The 25037-nt window shown below is 36.3% G+C and overlaps 1 protein-coding gene across 13 annotated transcripts in view; it reads left to right on the top strand.

The window, feature by feature from the left end:
- Positions 1-25037, top strand: part of FOXP2 (forkhead box P2) — a 281403-nt gene that overhangs the window by 125715 nt on the left and 130651 nt on the right. The window lies entirely within an intron of this gene.

Below are 25037 nucleotides of genomic sequence, written 5' to 3'. Positions count from 1 at the left end.
GACTGCAAAGAGTGGGAACTATGTTGTACCCTGAGTATCTTTCTTCTTTCCTTCTTTCTTCTCTGTTGCACAAGCCAAACAAAAAAATCAACCCATGGTTGAATCTGGCCTCAGGCTCCATGTTGCAACTCTTTTGTTAAGCACTAAGGTTGGTAGTCCGAATCTGCCAGGCGCTCCTTGGAAACTCTGTGGGGCAGTGTTAACTCTTTCCTGCAAGGTCGCTATGAGTCAGAATTGACTTAATGGCAACAGGTTTGGTTTGGTTTTTTGGTTTGTTAAGCAATAAGAGGTGGTGCAAGTGGTTTGCACTTAACTTCTAACCTAAAGGTTGGGGGCAGGAACCCACCCAGCAATATCGTGGAAGATAAGTACTGCGATCTGCTTCCTTAAAGTCACAGCCACCAAAACCCGGTGGAGCAGTTCTACTCTGTAACACATGGGGTCGCCATGAGTTGGAATCGATTCCATGGCAACTAGCAATAGCAACTTTGTTAAATACTAATACATTGAAATTAATTTATGAAATACAGAAATACATATAGTATATAAGACTCAGGAACTTTCTGATTAGGGGTTCCTGAATCTTCGAGGACAGGGAATTTTGTTGGAGGCAAAGTCCATTACATACTCAAGTTTCTGATGAAGCACTAAGAAATGGATTACCTAATGCTAAATGTATCTTGCCGTCACATTATATTAATTCATAGTATCATGCCAATACAAATTGCTTTAAAAGAAACACCTGTTTTAGGACTAGTTAATAGTGAAGAATCTTTCTAAAGAACCAGATTAGAACTGATTACTTAAGCAATTGATGTAGTTATGTTATTTGACATGTCCGTTCAGTAATGTTTAACACTGCTAGCCAAAGCAGAGGTAGCTAATTTTTTGTTGTTGTTGTTGTTATTCTACCTTTTTGCTTGCTGTTCTATTCGAGTAGTTATTTATTTAATTGAAAAGAGTTCAAGAGTAATGTAGAAATAAATTGAAAAGCATGCTTTATAGTATTTCATAGAAAACAAATGATTATCATGTTCCAGTGGAAAAAAAAAATTGCAAACTAAAAACAAAACAGCGCTTAAATTTGTAAAACTGGTATACAATTTATATCCTCAGTCAATCAGTCCATCAAAGAAACATGACTAATGCCCTCAGTGTGTTAGGCAGACACCAGGTACCAGAGGGGATTCAAAGATGTTCCTATCCTGAGGGAGTTGACAATCTGTCTAGGTAAAAATTCAGGATAATAGCTGTCTTTCTAAGCCTTTTTAAACAAAATTCAATGGTTTAAGGTAAATGGGAAAAAAAAAAAAAAAAACCTGTTTGACAGTGATGGCTTTTAAGACTGTTCTGTGGAATAAATTGGGTTTCTCTTTTTTATGCTTAGTGAATCAGCCATCACTTATGGACTGAGCTGAAGATTTTCTTCATTTTTGTGCCTCCTCAGGCTTTGTTTGCAGTTCTTAAAATTTGTTTAGGACTTCATTCCAGAACCTAAGAGGAACATTGAAGTATGGAATGATTTAAAGGATAGCAAATAATATGATTGAGATGATTAAAGGGGAAATAGGAAAAGCCTATCACAAAAGGGGTTTACCCAGAAAGAAAGGAAGATTGAAAAAAATATCTTAATAATTTCTTCACATTAAAAAAAATGTGGTAGTATACCAAACTTAATGGTCTGACAGAGACCTGAGGAACACCCGAGACTATGGCCCCCGACACACTGACAACCCAGAACTGAAACCATTCCCGAAGCCCACTCTTCAGATAAAGATTGTACAGGACTATAAAACAAGAAATAATACACGTGAGAAATGTGCTTCTTAGTTCAACCAGATATACAAGACCAAATGGGCAGCTGCTGTCCAAAAGAAGGATGAGAATGCAGGAAGGGACAGGAACTGGTCGAGTGGACATAGGAAACCTGGGATGGAAGTAGGGAGTGTGCCGTCACATTGTGGGGATTGCAAGTAATGTTGCAAAACAATATGTGTATAAATTTTTGTATGAGAAATTAACTTGAGCTGTGAAGTTTCACCTAAAGCACAATAAGAAAAAAAATGTGGTAGGCCTTTATTTTCAGTCATTACTGAGAATGAGACAAAAGTATTAGGTTCTTTGTTTTAAGATGAGAAAAAGCAGAGTACGTATAAGTTGAACCTTTTTGTCAGTGAGGGTTTTGACTACTACCATGTTTTATGAAAAATGTTTACAACTACTGTTCTAAGTTCTATTTTCAATTTCAAGTATCTTTATTTTTAGTGATTATTAAAGCAGTACATGCTTGTAGAAATAATTTAGGCAATCAGAAAAGTATGAAGAATTGAAAATCACCTGAATTCCAACTTCATAGTGATCCTGTTACACACATATACATGTATTTTACATTGGTGTTACCTGTATTCACATGTACATCTATGTGTTGTCATACGATGCAAGTCTATGAAAGAATGCAATTTTACATTTTATAGCTCTTTTTAAATATGAGATTCAGTTTTAAAGTATATCTGAGTTTAGGACCATGAAAACTACAAACATGTAGTAAGCAACCCGTTGTTTTTCCCTTTGTGCTTTGTGATAAGAGTAAGAGGCCAGATTCCCTCTCCAGTTCATGTACTAGAGAACCACTGGGCTCCAGGTCTGGCTCCACCACTTACTGACCATTAGACTTTGCAGTTCAGTTGTTTAGCCTAGTTTTTTTTTTTTTTTGGTCAACCAGGACAATTTAGATTAGTCTCTAGCTCTAAAATTTTATTATCTTAATGCTTTGTTTTTAGCAAAAGAATACAGGCAGTCACTGGATTATGAACAAGTTTCATTCCTAAATCTGTCTTTAAGTCAAATTTATATGTAAGTCAGAACAGTTAGGTACGTTTGTATCTAGTGTCAGGTAGTCAAATGTTTTTCTTAGTATAAAGTGTACTTTTCTATGCATAAAAAATATTAAAGAAACACTTCCAGATACACTAAAACATCTGTAGCATAATAATACAGTAATAATAATAATGTTTTGATGCACGTCGCAAAGTAGTGTGTTTGTTATTATAGACCATTATACGTACCTCAGATTTTTAATATAAGGTTTATGAGGGTGGGTTCGTAACTACAGGTTGTATGTAAGTCAGATATCCATAACCCAGGGAAAACCCATATACCTTTTTAGTAAATTATATTTATAGAAAATTAATGTTTCTTATTTCTCTTAATACAAATAACAAGATTATTTTAAAATTTGGAAATTTATGACTCCTTTATTCAGTTTAAAATATTCTGATACTCGGAGGAAAAGTAAATTTGTTGTTAGAATATTATATACAGCGTGCAAATTCATCACATAAATACAGTTTTCATTCCATTATGTTCCACATGCCCCAAGACATGCTAGCTTATCTATTTAGAGTACTTTTCTGTGTGCTGAATTATATATGTATGGTTTTTAATGAAGAAAAATAAAATAAGGAATATTGAGAAGTATAATTATATAGAGGTCAGAACTATGAAAATTGCTTTTCTTACAATCACAATAACTTGGCTTTATTGCCTAAATTATGTAGTGATAAAAATTATTTTTATACTCCTGAAGTAACCAGTCTTAGTTCTTGATGAGAATTTGCAATACATTAAGCTCAATAGAAAATAGTTGTTTTTTATAGTCACTTTTAGAAAGTACTGTCTTAATACATTGGAAACCATAAGCTGAAATATTTCATAAACTGTGAAATGAAAAAAAAAACTTTGAAAAATTCTATTAGTAAAAATGCTTGTTTCTTTTTTATTTATCATAATGGTTATTATTCATTTAAATAGGCAAATTTATTAGAAATTAATTCAAATAAATGTATGAATGTTTATACATTCAAATAAACATAAGAGGAAAGGCTATAGATCTGTCTTCAAAATAACTGAGTCATAACACTGTTACAAGTTGTCAGGACTTGGGCAAGTCACTTAACTCCTTAACTCTTCCGATCCTCAGTTTTCTCTTCTGCGGTTAAGAGCTGCTAAGTAATGTATATGAAAAATGTAATAGAAATGTAAGCGACAAAGAATTACTTCAGTATTTTATTCTTCTAATATAATGTGAGCTCTTGTAAAACTAAAATCTTGAAATACTGAACTAAGAATTCAGCCATTTAATGTTTACCTCTTCAGAGATCAGCAGCACATAAATAAACTGATCTGCTTTATAACTCCAGTTCATTACTGTGCTTGCTCTCATTCATTTTTCAGGAAATAAATAACATCTTTAGAAAGCTGTAGCTTCATATGCCATTCATAATGGAAGATTAAAGGGAGGCAATTTTGTTGACAGATTACATGGGTATCTTATATTCTACCAGCTAGAATCTAGCTGAATGATTTAAATACACGAACTAGAAGAATATGCAACGATAATAAACTGACTTCCTTTTTGAGGGCTCTGAGTATGTGTTTTGAATACACACAGAAACAAGCTGGATCCTTTAAAAAATGAAAATAAATTTTTCTGCTTATTAAATTTTGGAATATATTTATTAAAACATAAATGGAATCCAGTTTTGAAAAGAGAAGTAGCCAAAAGATGTCATAATTATGTATGATACAACCTCATCTTACTTTATTCTATGTTAATGCATTCACTGTTGATTCTCTGCTTACATTCTTTACTGAAATTTTATAGATATATTTTTTATGGTTCTTTTTAATCTTTATTGTGCCTATAAATACATGTCATTAAAAAAATAACTCTGGAGATAAAAATCAGTACTGTACTATATAGATAACAGAGGAGGCCAAAATATAAAAGATAGCATTATTTGAAATTATGCTTATTCCACTAACTAATATTAACCAAATAAAGATTAGATATGACTTCTCCTAAACTTTTATCAAATTTTTTTATAGTCAGGAAACGTTTTAAAAATAAAATATCTTTAAAATATAAGATGTGCGTTACTCTTCGGAGCATCCATGTACCCATTCAGATTAGTGTGATGTGATTTGTCCTGCAGCTGCTTCAAATTAAGAACAGGTGTGGAAGACAGATTATGCAAATACTCATACCAATGTAATTGTCAAATTGGTGTGTTTACCATTGTGCTTTTAAAGAGTAGACTGTACTCCTATTTTAAATGTAAATTAGCTTCATTCTTGAGAGCAGCTATTGGGTAATGGAACTTGGTCCTGGCTTAGAAATGAATAATTTCTAATAGACAGTCACACAATTCTAAAATCTGACATTTTCTTTCCCAGTAAACTCTTTCAGATACAAAAAAGTAGTCATCCTGTATTGTTTTTAATGCATATAACCAGGATATTCTTGTGAAGGTCTGAGTTGATTCTGCCATTGAACTACTATTTTCTTTCTTTTGTTTTAGTGTATAATGATTACTGTGACAGCTTTTGACCTTCCATCTTTTCCAATTCAGAGCTCATCTAAGGTTTCTGTGTTTGTGGGTCTAAAAACTATCAAAAAACATATTCTTTGGAGAAATTGCATTGAATTTCTTTTATTAATAATCTTACCTCATGGAATCTAGTTATCTGGTTTATATTTTAATATTTAATACCTTTAAACACCAATTTTAGCATTTTAAATCACATTTTGTGAATAAAGAGCCACCTTTTACTACTAGTTCATCTATGATCAGAAAACTCACTGCTGTTGAGTCAAGTAGAACTGCCCCATAGGGTTTCCATGGCTGTTAATCTTTACGGAAGCAGACTGTCACATCTTTCTCCCGTGGAGTGGCTGGTGGGTTCAGAGCAGCTGGTGGGTTCAAACCGCCAACCTTTCTGAGCGCTCAACCACTGCACCACCAGGGCTCCCATCATGATCAGAGATACCAATAAAATAAATGTCTGTTTGTGCAATTTGCAGCCTCTATTTCTCATTAAAGAGTCTATCATTTATCATTATTGGCAAGAAAAGGAGCTGCCACTGAGACCAACAGCGGATGAAAAGTAACTGATCCGAGGCTGCTGCTGCTTGCCCTGCAGGGATCAGAAGAGGAACCGCCACATCCTCCAGTCTCCTCGTACATTCCTGGGGGTGGCCGTGATCTGAATTGCTCCCTGCTAAGGAGTAAAACATGCACTGAAAGAGATGCTGCTTCTTTCTGCATTTGGAAAAATGAATAGTATGTTACAGTGTTTTGTTTTGATCTTAATAGATAGATCAGTGGCATCTTCATGCTTCATTCACTGAATCAACTACTAATCCCAAAATACATTTCCGTGGAAAAGATCACAGAAAGGTAATTAAAAGCCTTGCTCAATCCACAAACTCCAAAGACATCCAAGGTTCCTGCATCTATGAAAAGACAATGCCCTATATAAGCAAAGCAATGAACACCTTATTTCTTTCCTACCATTCACTGCTTTTGATATTTCTGATTAAACTAGTGACAGATACACTTCAGAAATGCTTTGAGTAAGAGTTTCTTCTAGTTTGTCACTTTAAACTGTATCTCTACAAGACTTAGATAAAGCGAGATTTCTGCTAGGAAAACAAATTAACTCTAGTGAATTATTTTTCTGCTTTTTGAAGAAAAATACCCTAAAACAAGTTGAACACTACACAGTACATCCAATCTACTCCTATGCTGTTTTATTCTTCATGTTAAATCATTATGTTAACTTGTATTATTTTGTAGTGATTTTATTTTTTAGCTCTTGAAATTAACATGAAAAATGTAAATGTTAAAGAAGAGGTTTGCTTTAAAAAATATTAATCCCTACTGTAAATCCTGGGGCTCAAACCCTGTGTCTATACATTTTTGGTCAATGGGTCAAGGTGAAAAATCTAAGGTTTATTCTGTGCTCGGTGTCTTGATTAGAAATCTTCAGAATATAGACTTCCTCAGACGCTGGAAGCTGGTTTAATATGTTATGCCAGCCATCCTGAAAGCCATTTCAGTAGATGCTCTACCCTGGCATTTGTTTTAGAAATAATTGCATGCAAATGTAGTTTAACATCTGTACTATGTCTCTTAATCCTAACCAGGCATTTTCCACTAGATGTAGCCTGGAAATCACATTAAGAAAAATATATCATCTGTGAAATTATATGCTGAATATCCCAAATAGCAAAGAAAGGGGAACTATCCAGTTTAAATCTAGTATGAAGCTTTTCTTTTTTTTCCTGAACCCCAAATTTAAAAATATTCATTTCACCTTCTTTAGTGCTGTATTGTAAAATTGAACTGAGATCTCTTTTCCAAATTTTCTTGTTATTTAGTTTATCATAAAACTTTCTTGAAAATTAAAATATACTGGTACATCAGATTGAGTTATTTCTTTGCCTTTTACTTGGTAGTATTAAATGTAAGTTAATTTATTTTTGTACCTCTATGGCAATACAATTTAGGGAAGTTAAAGTTTAACACTTGTCTGATCTTGCAAGTAGAATTTTCCAAGAGGGATTTTGATGCTAAACTGACTTAAAATATATTATAGTTTATTTGTGTACTTCAGGAAATTGAGAAAGAATATTAAGGAATAAAACACATGTAAAATCACAGGAAAGCAACTGACTGGGAGGAGGACGAGGGAGTTCCTAGAAACAAAAAGTTATTTCTTGCCATCAAAGAGATTTAAAAGAATATCTTGTGCCATTCTGCATTGGTTGTGGCTACTTCTTCAGGATTACAGTAATAGTAATACCTCAGAGATGCTTTATATGTATTTGATCCTTTATTTAATTCTCCAAGAGAAAAGGCAAGTATTGTACACATTCGAACACATAAAGACCACTTTGCTTTACCTGAGACTCTTGGGATCTGGCTTCTACATCTCTTTTCTCTCCTCATTCCTGCCACCCTCTCTTTCCCCAGCACTCTCTTCTCTGACCTTACTGGTCTCTGTGGTTCTCTGAAAGCACCAGGGTTCATATGCCTTCAAGCCTTCATACAAACCACTCCTTTGCTATGGAATGCTCTCCACCTCCACGTCACACAACCTCCATTTGTATATGTAATGTCCATTCATTATCACCTAGTCTAAAAAGCCTGTTCTGCCCTCCAGTCTGCCATATAAGTACCCATCCTCTCTGTTCCCATAGCTCCCTGAGCGTACACATCTGCCATAGCACTTACTATGATGCTCACCACTGCCCTGTCTTCTGCACTTGTCTGTAAGCTCTTTGGGTTAGCGAGTCTTTCTTGACTTGATATCCCTATTCTTATCTTAATAAGTAGTATTTTGTAGTCACCCCATAGAAGTGGGATGTACCTCTACCCAAAATTTGGTTCATTGTCAAGACTAATAACACTCCATATACCAAATGAATTTGAGAGAAAGTTTATTACTCACACAAAAGACACTCAGGGAGAGCTGAGTGGTACCAGCAGGTCTGGGCAGACTTGGCAAAGCAGAGGGAGTGAGTTAGACCTTTATAGTTGGTTAGGGAGCATACGTCTGTCAGTTTGTCGTACTGTGGTGTCTTGCATATTGCTGTGATGCTGGAAGCTATGCCACCAGTATTTCAAATACCAGAAAGGTCACCCATGGTAGACAGGTTTCAGCAGAGCTTCCACACTAAGAGAGACTAGGAAGGACTTGGTGGTCTGCTTCTGAAAAAACTGGCTAGTGAAAACCTTATGACTAGAGCAGAACATTGTCTGATATAGTGCTGGAACATGACCCTCAGGTTGGAAGGCACTCAAAGTACAAATGGGGAAGAGCTTCCTCCTCAAAGCAGAGTCAACCTTAATGATGTAGATGGAATAAAGCTTTCGGGATCCTCAAATGCTGATGTAGCACCACTCAAAATGAGAAGAAACAGTACCAACATCTATTACTAACTGGAACAAGGAATTTACAAAGTATGAATCTAGGAAAATTGGAAATTGTCAAGAATGAAATGGAATACATAAAGATTGATATCCTAGGCATCAGTGAGCTGAAATGGACTCGTATATGGTCTACTATGCTGGTAATGACAAATTGAAGAGGAATGGCATTGAAGTCATCATCAAAAAGAAAGCTTCAAGATCTATCCGGAAGTACAACACTGTCAGTGATAGGATAATATTCACACACCTACAAGGAAGACCAGTTAATACGACTGTTATTCAAATTTGCTCACCAACTACTAATGCCAAATATAAGGAAATTGAAGATTTCTACCAGCTTTTGAAGTCTGAAATTGATGAAACATCAAATCAAGTTGCATTGATAATTACTGGTGATTGGAATGCAAAAGTTGGAAACTAAGAAGAAGGATCTGTAGTTGGAAAATATGGTCTTGGTGTTAGAAACAACACCAGAGATCACATGATACAATTCTGCAAGATGGTTGACTTATTCATTGCAAATAACTTTTTTCAACAACATAAATGGCAACTATACACAGGGACCTAAGTGGATAGAAAACACAGGAATCAAATTGGCTATGTCTGTGGAAAGACATGATGGAAAAGCTCAGTATCATCAGTCAGAACAAGGCCAGGGGCCAGCGGTGGAACAGACTGTCAATTGCTCATATGCAAGTTTAAGCTGAAGCTAAAGAAAATTAAAATAAGTCCACAAGAACCAAAATACAACCTTGAATGTATCCCACCTGAATTTGGAGATGATCTCAAGAGTAGATTTGACACATAGAACGCTAATGACTAAAGACTACTCGAGTTGTGGGGTGATACCAAGGACATCATACATGAAGAAACAAAAGGCCATTAAAATGACAGGAAAGAAAGAAAAGACCAAAATGGATGTCAGAAGAGACTCTGAAACTTGCTCTTGATTGTAGAGTAGCTAAAGCATATGTAAGAAATGTGGAGGTAAAAGAGCTGAACAGAAGATTTCAAAGGGCAGCTTGAGAAGACAAACAAAAGCGTTATAATGAAATGTACAAAGACCTGGAGTTAGAAAACCAAAAGGGAAGAATATGATTGGTATTTTTTAAGCTGAAAGAACTGAATAAAAAATTCAAGCCTTGAGTTACAATATTGAAGGAGTCTATGGACAAAATATTGAACACTCAGAAAGTACCAGAAGAAGATGGAAGGAATACAGAGTCACTGTACCACAAAGAATAGGTCGACATTCAACCATTTCAGTAGGTAGAATATAATCAAGAACTGATGGTATTGAAGGAAGAAGTCCAAGCTGCACTGAAGTCACTGGCAAAAAACAAGGCTCCAGGAATTGATGGAATACCAATTGAGATGTTTCAACAAGCGGATGCAGCGCTGGAGGTGCTCATTCATCTTTGCCAAGAAATTTGGAAGACAGTTATCTGGCCAACTGACTGGAAGAGATCCATATCTGTGCCCATTCCAAAGAAAGGTGACTCAATGGAATACAGAAATTATCAAAGAATATCATTAATATCACACACAAGTAAAATTTTGCTGAAGATTATTCAAAAACGGTTGCAGCAGTACGTTGACAAGAGAACTGCCAGAAATTCAAACTGGATTCAGAAGAGGATATGGAACAAGGGCTATCATTCCTGATGTCAGATGGACCTTGGCTGAAAGTAGAGAATGCCAGAAAGATGTCTACCTGGTTTTATTGACTGTGCAAAGGCATTTGAATGTGCGAATCATAATAAATTATGGATAACATTGCGAAGAATAGGAATTCCAGAACACTTAACTGTGCTCACACAGAATCTGTACATAGACCAAGAGGTAGTCAGGATTCTGCGTGGTTTAAAATCAGGAAAGGTGTGTGTCAGGGTTGTATCCTTTCACCATAACTTAGTCTGTCTGGTGAGCAAATAATCCAAGAAGCTGGACTATATGAAGAAGAATGTGGCATCAGGATTGGTGGAAGACTCACTGACAACCTGTGATACACAGATGACACAACCGTGCTTACTAAAAGTGAAGAGGACTTGAAGCACTTACTGATGAAGATCAAAGACTACAGCCTTCAGTGTGGATTATACCTCAATATTAAGAAAACAAAAATCTTCACAAGTGAACCAATAAGCAACATCATGATAAATGGAGAAAATATTGAAATTGTCAAGGATTTCATTTTACTTGGATACACAGTCAATGCCCATGAAAGCAGCAGTGGAGAAGTCAAACAACATATCTCATTGGGTAATTCAGCTGCAAAAGACCTCTTTAAAGTGTTGAAAAGCAAAGATTTCACTTTGAGGACTAAAGATGCATCCAACCCAAGCTGAGATATTTTCAGTCGTCTCACATGCATGCGAAAGCTGTTCAATGAAGAAGGAAGACCAAAGAAGAATTGATGCCTTTGAATTATGGTGTTGGCAAAGAATATTGAATATACCATGGACTGCCAGAAGAATGAAGTAGTTTGTTTTAGAAGAAGTAAAGCCAGAGTGCTCTTTGAAGTGAGGATGGTGAGGCTTTGTCTCATGTACTTTGGACATGTAATCAGGAGGGACTAGTCCCTAGGGAAGTACGTCATGCTTGGTAAGGTAGTTGGTCATTAACAAAGAGGAAGACCCTCGACATGATGAATTGACACAGTGGCTGAAACAATAGGCTCAAACATAGCAATGATTGTGAGGATCACACGGGACCAGGCAGTGTTTCATGCCGTTGTGCACAGAGTTGCTGTGAGTCAGAACTGACTCAACAGCACCTAACAACAACGGGCAGGACAGGGAAAATTTTCTTGTGTCTGCTGACAGGCAGGCTTGCTTATTAGCTTGTCCAGATGTGAGGCCAAAGGGAAAAGGAAGATGAGGCTTAAAGAGAAGTCAGCAGTCAAATATGAAAAATGGAGTCAAAGTCTTTATTATAAGTGCCATAAAATAGCTGCTCGTTAAATCTTTCATGAACGAAATAGTGAATGAGCTAGAGTCAATCATTAACCTCTGTATGATCATCATTATATGTAAGCACCTGCATCATATACTACATGTTCTACACACTCCCCTGCTCTGTGCTCTCTCCTTTCATAAAATTGTTTTACCAGTGTATTTCTTACCTTTTCTTACCTCACCTCACCTCCTCAAAATGACAAAAGCAATCTATATTTTCTTTTGAGACTACGAAACATAAAGTAGAGCAGAAAACTAAGGATTATTATTATTCTGTGAGCGTAAGATATTCTTGCCTAGCCCCAGTATACCCAGGAAAAAAAATCTGTACATAGTAATCCGTTCATTTTATCTACTAAAAAATTATTATGCATTTTTAAGTGTTGTCTTCCACTCTCCAGATGTTCATGAGAAACCCAGGCTCTCTATTTTTTTTTCTCATACGAGCTTAAAATACTCTCTTGAATAAAGCAAAGAAGCTTCCAACAAGTAAGCAAAATACAAGAGCATACCTCTACTCTGCAGAAGAATCTCATGCCAGAAGTGTCTGTTGACTGCTGCCTTCTCTGCCTCTGAAAATATAGCTACATCATTTATAGGAACACTACAGGCATCTTTTGTTTTTCAGTGACTTTAGGCACATGAAAGATACTTGATTAAAGCTCAGCTGCTAACCAAAAGGTTGGCAGTTCGAATGCACCAGCCACTCCTTGGAAACCCTATGGGGCAGTTCTACTCTGTCCTATAGGGCCGCTATGAATCGGAGTTGACTCTCAATGGCAATGGGTTTATGGGTTTAGGTAGTCAATGAACAGGTGTAGGTCTTTTTCCCCTCACAGACAGCAGCCAGGTTATCTGCCCCATCCTTGATCCTCAACCTTACCTATAGAGGCAGACTAGCTCTGTGGGTGAGAGTTGTCCATAGCTTTTCTATTCTTGGCTCCTGTGCTGAGATTTCTAACAAGCTTGCCAATCAGTCAGTGCCAGTTATGATGGCAGCTTTCTGAGGTGAATTAGAAGGGGATTGGCTAAAAACAGGGTGAAAAGTCATAAATTCAGAATCTGACTTTAAAACAGTTATATTATGTACTCTTTGTTAATCCCTCCATCCCCTTTTAACCATGAAAGGGGGATTGAATTTTATTTTATGAATGTCAGTGGATTTAGTTGATTAATATTAACTAAAGTCTGAAATCCTCCTAATATCTATGGTATCTGGATTGAGAGACAATGCTAGCCACTAAACTTGAATTGTTAGGGTTTACCTAGCCTTGCTTTTTGAAAAATGAAATTATTTATTTTTCTTAATTTAGAATCTGTTGAACAAGGAAAATGAATCAGTATATAATCGTAAATTATTATAAAAATAAAATATGCTAATTCCCTTTAATAATCAATACATTCGTAAACTATGTCCATATTGATATTTTTACATGTAATGCTTTATTTGGCCATTTTTGCATGACATATTGTAATTTTTTTGTAGAGTGTAAAGTGTGATTATACAAGCTGACATTTTAGGGAGGAAAAAAGATGTATTTATAAAGCTGAAATTATAACAGTGATTTGTGATTATTTCTCTTAAATGTGCAAACCATGAAAAATGAGACCAAGCTCATAAGTCTCAGCCTTATCTTTGGTCCATTCCGTAAAAGTGGATTGTAACCTAAAATGTGCTCCAAAACATATTTTAAAAGCTATCAAATCTTAATCCTATTTTTGGCAGTGTGATCATTGATTAAAATATTTCAAAGTAGTCTTGTTAGTTTATAACTTTGGTTTGAAGTCATAGAAATAGACATAACAAACAAAAAAAGAGGAATCTCCTAGAAGGATGTAGAATTTTACAATGAAAAGCTAAACAAAAACTCGGTCTCAGAAAGGACAAGAAGCAGAGCAGGAACTAATGGTTAGGCTCCTTGGGTTCCAGCCACTAAGTTAGATAAACTTCTGCTGTTGATTGTATATATATCACATATCTTCAAGAGTCAAGATCCTGGGAGAGGGAGGCAAATTAGCCTAGCTTGTGTCACACACACACACACACACACACAAAACCTTAAGCCAGTCCTACCAATTTGCAGGTAATGATTGGCAGTGTGGTGCTGATTGGGGATGGTCCCTAAAGGAAGACATTGGTGCTATTACACAAAAGAATAGATCCTGGGTAGGCAAAACCAACAGTAACTCTGTAGTAACTATGAGTTGATGTGCTACAAGATTGCAGCCTGGGCTTGACAACAGTTTTCTTCTCAAAGAATCTCACTCTTTTCAGCACCAAAGACATGCAACACTATGAAGAACTATAGGGAAATAGCACCAAGTAACAAATTTATACATGAAAGTTCACTGATTTCTACAATTACATATCAATCTTTACAATATAAATGTTCCTAAAGATTATATAAACATCAAATATATTTTTACATAAGTTTGCTTTCTATTTAAATGAAATCTTAATGCAATTTTTAATTTGAATGTTTCTTTTAGCAAAGAAATAGCAGTAATTTCATTTTGTAAATTTGGATTCTCATGTTGAGTTTGTTACCTATCTGTGTGTATCAATTTGGCATATGTTTACCAGATAGAAGAAAATATATATATATAATATATGTATAATATATATATATATAATTTATACTGATCAATGAGCTACACAAGCTTAAAAATTATAAACTTTTATAAATTAATCCCTTCAACAATATTGTTCATGACCTTGGCCCTTTATTTTTAATCACTTTGAATTGCTGGACCTAAGGAATACCTGTTCTGATCATAAGCACTATTCTCCTGGTTATTCCCTCCAAACACACCACTACCACCTCCACCAACCTAGATTTCTCCCTAATCCATCTGAATCTCATAATTTAATGATCACATTAGAGACACTCTCACTATTGTGTCTTGTCCTCTCTGACCCTGCTACAGCACTTGCTCTTCCATTCTCCAAACTCAGGCTTTCCTTACGCCTACTCCCAGAAAAGCTCCTGGATACTCCTGTAGAAAATCACAATATCAGGCAGTGATGAGTCTCCAGCTTCAGCTTAGCCTTGACCACTGTTTAGCAGTTCTTTCATTGTTCCCTAAGCATCTTATCTCCCTCTCCCTACACCAATTTCCAGCCTCACTATATCCTTAAAATTCTTACCCTGTATCTACTTTATTTTTAGTGACTTCGCCTTCTATTTCAGAGAGAGAATTTAGAAGTCAACAAGCAAGAACTCCTTCTGCTTCTCTCATCTCTCCTTCTAAAACAAACATATGTTGTTGTCATTGAATGCCGCTGAGTTGATTCCAGCTCACAGTGATGCCATGTGACAGCAGAACTGCCCCATAGGATTTTCTTGGCTGTAATCTTTATGGAAGTAGGTCACCAGGTCGCATGTTTGCTCTCCTGTATCTTCAACCTACATTTCTGTGAGTCTTTGCATCTTTATAAATGAAAACAAGAATAAAAACAAAACAAAAAATCTCATGCTAACCATAGTTTCACGTCAGGCAATCTTTCTAACCCTCCCCTTTCCTTCATCATCAAACTTTTGCAGAGAATTGTTTATACTTGAACTTCCATTACTTCTGCAACACGTTATAGTTTGGTTTCTGTCACTGCTACCTTTCTGAAAGTGTTCTATTGAATATCACTGATGACCTCAGATATTTGTATTCAGCCCTCCTCCTACTGGATCCTGTCAACGTTTAAGACTTTTGACACCACTTCTCTGACATTCCTTTTGTATCTTTTGATGACATTTCCTCATCCTCTATGACTTTTTCTGCTCTATCTCTGTATCACTGGTGCTAAACTCTGCCGGTACATTATCATTACTTGGGGTGCTTGTTGAAAAAAAAAAACCTGAGTCCCACCCCAACCTAACTAAATCAGAAGCTTGGGGAGGTGAGGCCCAGCACCAGTATTTATTCAGAACACCCCAGGTGATATTGACACATAGTTCAGTTTGAGGACCACTGCTTGCATGATCTCTCTGCAAGAACTTACCTACTTCCTGTGGGGTCACTACCACATAAGAAGGAGATTCTCAGGTCTCTATATGTCATGTCTTCTCTCCTGAATTAAAGCCTGTATACTTAAAGGTCTGCAAGAAACATCTGCCTGCGCATCCTGCAGTTGCCTCTAATTTAGTGTTTCCAAATGAAGCAAATTCCCTTTCATTCTTTAAAAACTTTCCTTGTATCCTCTTGTCTTGATTAATGATAGCACAGTCTATCCTAGTGTTCCTTATCCCTCACTTCCTCACTCTTTCCCTCAGGTTAGTCTCACTTGAAATTTAGTATTGTTTTCTCATGTTCACTGCTATTCCTGTGGTCTACGACATAATTACCTGTTTGATATCTTAGGCGGCCAGCCAGCAGTCTTTTCCAATTCAGTCTAAACCCACATCTCCATGCTTTCGTCTGTGTCGTTCGATGTTGTTGTTTAAATCTGATTCAATGTCTCTTTAAAAAAAAAAAAAAAAAAAAAAAAAAAACTATGTTACCTCAGGATCTGCATGCAAGTTTCTTTGTTTTTGTGCAGAACTTTTCATACACCCAACCTTTCTGCCTACATCACACCAGTTCTCCCCATTTGTAACACACTCCTGCCATACCAAAATTATCACATATTCTAGGCACAATCCTAAATCTTTGGGATTTTCCTTCTCATTTTTTCCTGCTTATTTTTCAAGTTATAAATTCCTACTCACTCTTTGAGAGTCAGATAGAAAATGCCTCTTTTCAATATGGTCAAACTCTTTTACAACTTTGACACTTTATTTCTCTCTACTGCAGGGTCTCTTAATCTGTGAACTTGAATGGACGTAAAACTGTTCTCATTTTCACTGACTTATACCATTTTCTTCTATTATGAAACCACAGTAGTTTAACAGTATCTGTGACATTGTCAGCAATAGATATTATAGATATTTTCACATCACATTACAATTGGCAAAAATATTTGAAAATATTATTTATGCTCATTACTCTTCAAAATTGCACTGGTTATTAGACTTGCCATTTTATCTTATTATTTAATGTATTAATAAAAAAACTTGTCTATTAATATTTCTGGAAACCCTGGTGGCGTAGTGGTTAAGAGCTATGGTTGCTGACCAAAAGGTCGGCAGTTTGAATCCACCAGCCACTCCTGGGAAACCCTATGGGGCAGTTCTGCTCTGTCCTATAGGGTCGCTATGAGTCGGAATTGACGTGAAGGCAACGAGTGTTTTTTGGTATTAATATTTCACAAATGTGGCTTTTTTAAATACTTTGAAAACTGTGTTTCAGTATAACTGACTTCCTTTCTGATTCTTTGTATTTTATTTTTTGCAAAATGCAAATTTAAATACAAATTAAAATTTTTCTGAGAAGGCAAATCTAGACTTTACCAGATTGCCAAAGGGGTTCAGGGTATAAAAAATTAAGAGCCACTGCGAATGGATTTTACCTTTTTGAATCTTGGTTCACAAGACTCTTTTCCCACTCACCTCTAGAGGCAGGGACAATATTTCATTCATGGAGGGCAATGTTTTTCACAATGTGGTCAGATACTCAAAATCACAATCATTGTCCAGGATGCTTGTTAAAATGCAGATCCCTGGACCCTATCCCAGATCTTTTGAATCCGAATCTCTACAAATACAGCCTACCTACTGGGTACATGATGCACACACATGAAAAAAAAAAGCCAGTTGCCATCTAGTTTATTTCAACTCATACAACCTCATGTGTTTCAGAGTAGAACTGGGCTCCACAGGATTTTCATTGGCTATGATCTTTTCAAAAGTAGATTGCCAGGCCTTTCTTCTGAAGTGTCTGTGGGGGGATTTGAACCACCAACTTTTCAGTTAGTAGCTGAGAGCTTAACCATTCGCACCACCCAGGGACTCCATATAATGCACAACAGCCTTTAAAGAAAAAAAGAAAGAAAAGTATGACCTTTTACAAATCATTTATCTCCCTGGGCTTCATTTTCCGTCTCTGTAAGATGATTCTTTAATGGCTGCACCATGATCTCCTCAATATCATACAGGTTTTAGAGTCTGTCTGTGCCAGCAGAGGGAAGTAAGGCAAGGCCAACTGCTTCTTCAGGCATATGCTCATATTGGCTCGGTCCTCTGAGGTCCATGGTTCCTGCTGCTTCTTGACTGACTCCAAACAATACATCAACTAATCCGATCCACTTATGAAATACTCAGAAAGTTTTCCAGACATCAATTCTTTTTTCCCCACCTCCTCAGCAAGAGCTAGACAGTTTTTAATCTGGTTTTCAGAAATAGGCTAGAGAAGGATGAATAGTTCCATTTGCAAAGCTAACACTTTTCTTCCTGGTACACCCTGATGGCAACACTGTCCCTGGGACCTTCACATTTGGTGAGATGAATGACCAAAAATCAGCCAGCCAAGCCAACAGACCCAACAGGTGGAGTGGAGAAAGGCCAATCAATCTTTTAATTTTTGATATTGTTTTAAATTTTCCTTTGATTTTTTTCACTATGTCAGATGTCCATATTTCTTAGTAGCTGAACTTTTTTTCACTTTCATGCCTTTAAAATTGTTGATCACTATTCCATTCTGATATCATTTTACCCTCAATATTATAGCACTCAGCATTTTCACCATGCTGAAGAAAATTTTGAGCACCCCCTTCAGCCAACCTCAAGAAAGAAATTTTAATTTAAAACTTTTTGATTTGTTAAGAAAGATCAATATGTAATATAAATACTAACTATAATACTAACTAAATGAATACTCTATTTTCTATGAAAAATGTACTTTAACCAGCTTTGAAAATTATTCTCTTTCTTAGAAGTCATTTCACCTTGCCACTGAATGCAGACACACCCATATTAACTTCTTGCATTTGCTGCACCAGGTTTCCAAAGAGAAAAAAAATTATTGTTTATGTCAAAGAAACTGTGATTTGTATCATGAAGTCTACTGATATACACTGAAAGTAATTTGAAAGCAGATACCATGTGTTTGCAAATTTTGCATCCTCTACAGTATATAATGGTATTCTATACATTAAAAAAAAAAAATCCAAATCCACTACCATCAAGTCGATTCCGACCCACAGAGACCCCAAGTATTACAGAGTAGATCTGCTCCGTAGAGCTTTCTTGGCTGTATTCTTTATGGAAGCAGATCACTGTGCCTTTCTTCTGTGGAGCTGCTGTGTAGATTCAAACTGCCAGCGTTTAGGTTAGTAGAGGAGCGTAAACCGTTTGCATCACCTAGGGACCTCACTATTTTATACATAGTTTTGTTGTTTTTGTTAGGTGATGTTGAGTTGATTTTTGACTCATTAGCAACTCAAAACTGCCTCATAGGGTTTTCTAGGCTGTAATCTTTATGGGAGCAAATGGCCAGGTTTTTCTCCCTTGGAGCCGCTGGGTGGGTTTTAACTGCCAGCCTTTTGGTTAGCAGCCAAGTGTTTAACTGTTGTGCCGCTCACTAGTGCTCCTTTTATACATACCCAAAACCAAACTCGTTGCCGTTGAGTCGATTCCAACTCATAGAGACCCTGTAGGACAGAGTAGAACTGCCCCATAGGATTTCCAAGGAGCGGCTGGTGGATTCAAACTGCTGACCTTTTGGTTAGCAGCCAAGTTCTTAACCACTGCTCCACCTTTTATACATAGTAGGTGCTTGATAATTTTTTTTTTTTATTGGAACAAAATTGACTGCTGTTCAGATGCAACAATGATAACTAATGAAGTACACAGGTGTTAGCACTGTCCTAAGTACTTTACAAATTAATGTATTTAATAACCCTACGAGGGTGTTATTTATTACCCCATCGCTTTCTAGAGAGAGAGGCCAGAAAGGCTAAGTAACTTGCTTACAGTCACACCACTAGTGAGTGGTGGAGCCAGGATCTGAACCCCTGCAGACTGTGTCCAGAGCTAGTATTCTTATTTCGACTCTAAATGACTTACTCTTTGCTGTTTTAACAGAAAATTATAATGCTGTGTATTTAACTGAAGAATAGATTCTTTCTGAAGTTAATATTGAAAGCCTATACCAGTACATTGTCCTGGCCTTTTCACTGTTAAAAGGTTCTTTGTGCTTATTTGAAACAGATGCAAACACTTAAAATATCCCTTCACATTGTGTTTCCCTATGATTTGCTGGAATATGTCAGGTTGCCTCCAGGAGACCCATTTCTCAATGACTGTATGATTTCATTCTTCCTAATACTCCTTTACAGACCTGCAACTTCATGGGTCTGTTAAAGCATGGTTGGTCAGAGGTTTATTAGCAGTTGTTGCCAACATTCTGTCTCTGTTGTAGAAACCTCTAGGGCAGTCACAAGAAGAACCTGGGTGGTTTTTTTAAAGTACAGTTTCTTCAACCTAGCTTTTTGGCAAGACACAATGACGGGCTAATGGTAGTACAAAGTTGATTCTCACATACTTTCAACTCCAGGAATTATTAATTGGGAGTTACTTAAAAGCCTTTTTCCTTCAGATGGTTTGTTTTTCTTCTAAGTTACTGTTCTTTGGTAAACTTAAGATTATGTTGACCTTCTCTTTTCACAAATTTTGCTTTTTAACTTTTTATTGCCAACCAAACCTTTTGATTGTTTCAACTGTATACATTTTATAATTTTGCATGCAAAATGACATGGACAGGGAAACGTCACTGTAAGTGCTCAGCAGGGGGCAGTCCTATGTTTCTTTGTCCTTGAAGATAGGTTAATGATGGTATAATTTTAATGTGGGAAATATTTTATTTTACTTTACTTACATCAATGGTAACAGAAATGGTTTGGCAAAGTCAGAAAATTCGTATTTGGTTAATCAAAGTTTCTAGTTAATAGAAATATGACATGTCATAGATTTTAGAGACTCATAAAATAGTGAAAATATACTTTGCACCAAACAAAACATAATATCCTTTTTGATAATCCAAAAGTTACTTCAGAAATTTTCCTCATGTCAAGGTTATCTCCATGTTTATTGGTTAAAATATTTAGGAGATGTTTGAGAAACAGTTAGAGAAGACATGTTTGGATTATACTGAGATTCACTGAATTACCTTTCTGAGTTGTTTGAGTTTAGAATAGGGAATTGTGACTGACATTTTCTGTCACAGTGAACCTCAGGCTAATTCCATCCCAAAGCTCCAAACTCTTGAAGAAATCTAGTGAAAAATCTTATAATGAGTTCCTTCTGATATTTTGGCACCTGTCTCTCATGAGTTGGAATGGATTCAAAGGCAACTGGTTCTTGGTGTCCCTTAGATGGTAATTATACCCTTTTATTCCATAGCATCTTTTGTGTATGTTTATCACTGTGTTTGTACATTGTCTTGAAATTTTCTGTTCAGGTGTCCCTCACCCGTATGAAAAGAAAATTGCTAGAGCTGAGACCTACTTCTCTCTGTGTTCTACCTTCTGACCTCGTAACTGGGATGGCAGATCTTCAGCTTCTCAGCATCTTTTGGAGACACAAATTACAATATTTTCTTTAATTAGGGTAGGCTTGAATGAGTTTGAGATGATGTTGCTTATTTAAAGAGTTTAATTTTCAGTATTAAATATAAATAGTCTGGTGGCAGGTTTGGAATCCTTGTCATCCTCACTTATTTTGGGTTTTACATAGATGAGTGTCTGTCTGAGGTTTTTTGTTAGTCTGCTTCATTGTTATGGGATGGAGTAGCATTTCATTTTTTTTGGATGCTTATGACCTTGTTAAATAACAGTCCAGAACCTGTGTGGCTTGTTTCGATTTTAACCAAAGTTACAGCTGCCTAGCTGTAAAGCAGTCAGTTTCTCGTATTATGACTAGTTCTTCAAGTTGTACTGTTTTAAATTGCCTGCAATTAGCATATTTCAACCTTATTTTTAGGTTTAAATTGCAGTGTGAGAGTGTACTCTCCTCTTAGCTAATTAGTGCTATCAAGGAACAGTAGGCTACCTCATTAGTACCATGTGCATTTAATTAAAGAAGAGAAAATTGGAGTTAACCTCATAGTTAATATTTTCACAGAGTGCTACAATGCCAACACCTTCAATTGGAGTCACACCCCTGTGTATCTAATTATGCACTGGTGCCAAATAAGGTTAGCAAGGGTACTACTAGGCTGTTGACAAAATAATTTAGATGAAAACGTGTTTGTTGGATTCTGACAGTAAAATACAACTTGAACGATTCTCCTCCAGTCATCTGCCAGCATCAGGTGACACACTTCTTCACAGGGAACAGAAGGAAAGAGTTATTTTGGAAGGCATTTTTCCTATTTGAATTAGTGTTGCTCTTATCTTGAAGAAAATGGCGTATCGTCATGTAAAGTATATACAATTCGTTTCTTAAACAGAGCCCCTGAACTTCAGAGATGTATTTGAAAAGAATTATTTATAAGATGTAATATTTACATGCATCAAACCACTACAAATACTCCCTGACACCCTCACCACGTCCCTCCTTGCTTTTCTTCTTTGCTGGTATAGTTATAATTTCCCTTGTGTATCTTAGGAATGGGGATCATCCTTTCATATCATACATGAAATCTAAGAATGTGTTGTCACATGGTCTATTCAAATGCAGTGTAATCCTTTTGCCCTTCAGTCAAAATCTTTGAAATGTCTAATGCTACTTAGGTAAAAAATGACATTCCATGTCATTTATCAATAAATAATCACTTCGCTTTTACAGATGAAAATGGGAACTATACATTTGAGTGTACAGAGTAGTGTTCAATGCAAATGGCACAATTCAACAGGTTTAAACAGAGATTATGGATCTTGACTCCATAGTCTTAAATATATTTTAATGACAATAGTTGTGTTATAGTGATACATGACAAAGGTCGTTTATTTAAAGAAATTCTTATGATCGTTCTCACATTTCATGATGAGGTAGGATTATGGTCAATTGTGCTGGTTATAATCAACTAGGAGTTTGTTTGTTTTTTTTTTAATTAAATAGAGATAATCAAAGTTTTAAGGACAAATACTATTCCATACTTTAAAATCCCAGTGATATTTAAATCTATAGGAGTATTCATAAACATTGGCCATAATTTTAGCTCTAGAAATGGGAAGTGAAGCTCCTAAGGCAAGATCATGATAGATAATGAATTTTGGGTTATTGGTGAATTCATTATGATTCAAATATTCCACTTCACAATTGGCAAATTACTTCTATTTCTTTAAATCTATTTTAAAATCTATACTAGTACTGGAAGTAAGACAAAGATGGAATAGTCTTGTCTATGTTGACATACCAAGATAATCTAAAAAACATTTTTTTAAATAATAATATACATCATTAGCCTAAGCCTTAAGAGTGCGGGAAAAAATGCCAACTTCTAACTCTAAGAATTGCTTCCAGTATCATAGGAGAAAAAATAGGATCATCGCTAGAGACCCTAATACACGGCACTAACAGGATACAAACCATAACTAACAACATACAAACTCCAGACGATAAGCTAGATAACTGGGATCTTTCTAAAAATTAAACACTTATGCTCATCAAAAGACTTCACCAAAGGAGTAAAAAGAGAACCTACAGACTGGGAAAATATTTTTGGCTATTACAAATGTGACAAAGTTCTAATCTCTAAAATCTACAGGAAAATCCAACACCTCTACCAAAAAAGACAAATAATCCAATTAAAAAATGGGCAAAGGAAATGAACATACACGTCACCAAAGAAGACATTCAAGTGGCTAACAGACACATGAGGAAATACTCATGATCACTAGCCATTAGGGAAATGCAAATCAAAACCACAATGAGATACCATCTCACCCTGGCATTACTGGCACGAATCAAAAAAACAGAAAATAACAAATGTTGGAGAGGCCACCAGGAGATTGGAACTCTTATGCACTGCTGGTGGGAATGCAAAATGGTACAACCATTTTGGAAAACAATATGGCGCTTCCCTAGAAAGCTAGAAAAAGAGATACCATTTGATCCAGCAATCCCACTCCTAGGAATATATCCTAGAGAAATAAGAGCAGTCGCACCAATAGACATATGCACACCCGCGTTCATTGCAGCATTGTTCACAATAGCAAAAAGATAGAAACAACCTAGATGCCCATCAACAGATGAATGGATAAACAAACTATGGTACATACACACAATGGAATACTACACAACAAAAACAATGATGAATCTGCGGAGCATCACAACATGGATGAATCTGGAGGGCATTATGCTGAGTGAAATAAGTCAATCACAAAAGGACAAACATTGTATGAGACCACTACTGTAAAAACTCATGAAAAGATTTACACACAAAAAGAAAGAATCTTTGATGGTTACAAGGCGGGGGAGGGGAGAGGTGGGGGTGGAAAAATACTAAATAGGCAATAGATAAGTGGTAACTTTGTTGAAGGGTAAGACAGTACACAATACTGGGGAAGCCAGCACAGCTTGTTCAGGGTAAGGTCATGGAAGCTCCATGGACAAATCCAAACTCTCTTAGGGGCTGAATTCCTGGGCTGAGGGCTGTGGGGACCATGGTCTCAGGGAACATCTAGCTCAATTCTCATAACATAGATTTTTTTCTTAGTAAAAACCTTTTTTTTTTTAAATTGTTGTAGTTTAAGTGAAAGTTTACAATTAAAGTTAGTCTGTCATACAAAAATTTATACGTACATTGTCATGTGATTCTAATTGCTCTCCCTATACTATGACAGCACACTCCTCCTTTCCACCCCTGGTTTGCCATGTCCATTCAACCAGCTGCTAACCCTCTGCCTTCTCATCTCACCTCTGGACAGAAGCTGCCCATTTAGTCTTATGCATCTACTTGAGCTAAGAAACACATTCTTCACAAGTATCATTTTATGTCCCACAGTCCAGTCCAATCTTTGTCTGAAGAGTGGGCCTCGGGAATTGTTTTAGTTCTGGGTGGACAGAGAGTCCAGGGGCTATGCTTTCTGGGGTTCCTCCAGTCTCAGCCAGACCATTAAGTCTAGTCTTTTTACTAGAATTTGAGTTCTGCTTCCAACCCTTTCCCTACTCCATCGGGGACTCTCTGTTGTGTTCCCTGTCAAGGTGGTCATTGGTGGTAGCTGGACACCATCCAGTTATTCTGGTCTCAGGCTGATGAAGTCTCTGGTCTATGTGACCCTTTCTGTCTCTTGGGCTAATACTTGCCTTGTGTCTTTAGTGTTTTTCATTCTCCTTTACTCTAGGTGGTTGTGACCAATTGATGCATCTTAGATGGCCACTTGCTAGCTTTTAAGACACCAGATGCCACTCACCAAAGTAGGATGCAGAACATTTTCTTAATAAACTTCGTGGCATAACATAGTTTATACAGAAAATGTTCTACATTC

Source organism: Trichechus manatus, unplaced genomic scaffold (genome assembly GCF_000243295.1).
Source record: "Trichechus manatus latirostris isolate Lorelei unplaced genomic scaffold, TriManLat1.0 scaffold00096, whole genome shotgun sequence".
In the NCBI taxonomy this organism is placed as follows: domain Eukaryota; kingdom Metazoa; phylum Chordata; class Mammalia; order Sirenia; family Trichechidae; genus Trichechus; species Trichechus manatus.
This window is presented reverse-complemented; position numbering and strand designations above follow the sequence as displayed.